Genomic DNA, 2823 nt, shown 5'->3' with positions numbered 1-2823 from the left:
TTTCAAAGAAGGTTACAATATTTTGTACAATTTTGTAGCTTAAGCTAACGGTTTTCACCGCAGTTATCGACGTGTATAGATTTCGAAGATGACTTACAATTTTGGAACAGTTTGAGGTTATATTTACGCTTCTAACCGGGAACCGTTCATTTAAAATAAAAACCATTAACATTCAAAGAAAAACTATAACTTGATATAATTTTTGTCTATGTTAGTGTTTTTGGTCAGGAATTACTAGTATTTTTATTTAAAAATTATTAGATTTCAAGGAATATTTTTACCTATTTTGAACAAGTTAAGATCGTGTTGGCATGCTTTACCTGAATTCGTTATTTTTAAATAACAGTCATTAAATCTAAATCCTGTATTTTTTTTTAAATAATAAAATTTACAAAAATTATTTTAAACTTTTCAAAGAAAAGTTTTCGTCGAAAAGTCGTGTTTTAATTTTAAAAAATTGTATTTCAAACATTTCAAAGAATTAGTATATTTTTTTGACGCTTTTTGTTTACGTTGTTTTTTTGACATAGAAAATTAGGATTAACGAAAAGCATTATAATTTGAGCAAGATTTAGAATCTTTCAACGGCTTAGGACTTTTTAATTTTTTTTCGATTGAAAATGGTATTTTTAGTACAAAATTTTTTTTATATCAAATACGATTATTTTTAACAAAATGCATACAATTTCGAAAAGATATCGTCACTTGAACTAATTTTTTTACGTTAGTGTTTTTGTGTCCGGAATGATTGGTATTTTTTATAAAAAATTATTAGTTTTCAAAAAACATATTTACAATTTTTCAACAGCCTTAGGTTATGTTGACGTATTTCAAAGAATTAGAATTCAAAATTTTTAATATTTTTTGGTTACGGTGTTGTTTTACATCAAAAATTGAATTTCCAAACTAAAATTATTATAATTTGAGTAATATTTAGCATTTCTTAACAATTTGAAATATATTAGTTTTTCAAAAATGTCTTATACAATTATTGGTAAAGTTCCCCGCTTTAGCCGGAAATATTTTAAAGCAGATTTACAATTCTAGAACAGTTTAAAGTTATGTCAACATTTATATAGAAAAAATTTTGATCAATTTTAATTTATGCTTGCGCTTTTTTTTATAAGAATTTACAATCTTAAACAATTTTTTGATTGGTAATGAAAAATTATTAGATTCCAAAGTATTTTTATAAATTTGAACAATTTTAGGTTATGTAATATATCAATTTTCATCATTTATCTTAACTCCTTGCTTTTCAACCTTATCATTTTATATAATGGGTAATATAAAATATCAATATTGTATACAAATTAATGTTCATTTAAAATTTTGATTTAAAAATTGCGTGAGACAACAAAAATTATAATCGTGCGCTGTTCATTCTCTGGTTCAATCAAATTTGTGGTTTCGTATAAAATGTTGCATTTAACAATTTTTTTTAATTGCGTTGATATTTTAAAATTTCTTATGCATGTTTTTAAAAATTATTCCACATTGATCATAAAATAATAAATAATTCTAATCAACTGAATTATTCAAATTTATTTTCAATCTTTTTAATTTATAGGGAATCTTTGCAAAATATGTTAAATCTTTGTGACATTTTTGAAATTTTTGGGAAATTATTGTAATCTTCTTAAAATATTTGGAAATATTTTGGAAAATGAAACATTTTTGATCTATCAGAAATTTTTGCGAAATATTTCAAATCTTTAAAGTCCTTAGGGAATTATTGAAATCTTTGTGAAATTGTTGATGATATGTTTGGAAAGCTTTTTGATTAATTCGAAATTTTTGTGAAAGCTTTAAAAATTTTATTATATCTTCGGGAAATCATTCAAATCTTCGTACAATCTTTGAAATATATCTGAAATATTTGGGAAATCATTAAAATCTTTTTAAACCTTTCTGAAATCTTCGGAGATATTTACAAAATATTTTTAATATTTTTGAAATATCTGCTAATATTTGTGAAATTATTGACATATTTGTGAAAAATGGTATTTTTTGGTAGAAAATTAATTAATCTTGTTTGAGGCAAATATGAATATTTTTCTTCTGTTTACCTTAAATATTGAAAAGTTTGACCGTGAAAATTCGCGAATTACATTAGTAATAAATAAACAATACATGTTAATCAATTTAATTTAATATTAAATAATTTACGCATTTTTGCGCTTTAAATTAATTATTATCCACTGTAGGAAAGTTCCTCCTATTTCGACTCGTTTTTCTTATTATTAACTCAAAAATAAAAAATGAAAATTTTCAGAAATCTAAATATGAACTTTTTTCAGTTAAATCAGAATATAGGACTGCATATATATAATATTGCATAATTATTTCCAATACTTTTATTTAACGTACCAAAAAAAAATTGTCATCTAAAAATAAAAGATGTGTCTAATAAAAACGCGTTAGAAAATAAAAATCTTGAAAATTTCTGCAACATACCAAAATTAAATAATTATTGTTCACGATGCAAAAATTTTTTTTTAATGTAGTGTTCAATCGTGGAATTTTTCGACAAGCTCTTCAGATTTGAACAATTAAAACTGAAAGGCTCATTAAAATTATAAAAAAATTTAACTTTAATACGTCTAAATAATAGTTTATAGATTTTTTTATGCCATTTTTACCCCATGTTGTTACTTTTAATTATTATTCAGATTTCTGTTTTGTAGCTGAACAAACAAAAGGTTCGGGAAGGCCAACCAGAGCAAGCAAACATTTTTGTTTTTATTTTTCGTTGATAATTAGATTGAGTTATAAATAGAGAAATTAAACTACAAAATATGCTGAAATAAGTTAAATAGGCCT

Source organism: Belonocnema kinseyi, chromosome 7 (assembly GCF_010883055.1).
Source record: "Belonocnema kinseyi isolate 2016_QV_RU_SX_M_011 chromosome 7, B_treatae_v1, whole genome shotgun sequence".
Taxonomy (NCBI): Eukaryota; Metazoa; Arthropoda; class Insecta; order Hymenoptera; family Cynipidae; genus Belonocnema; species Belonocnema kinseyi.
The sequence above is the reverse complement of the archived record's forward strand: the minus strand, read 5'-3'. Positions refer to the sequence as shown.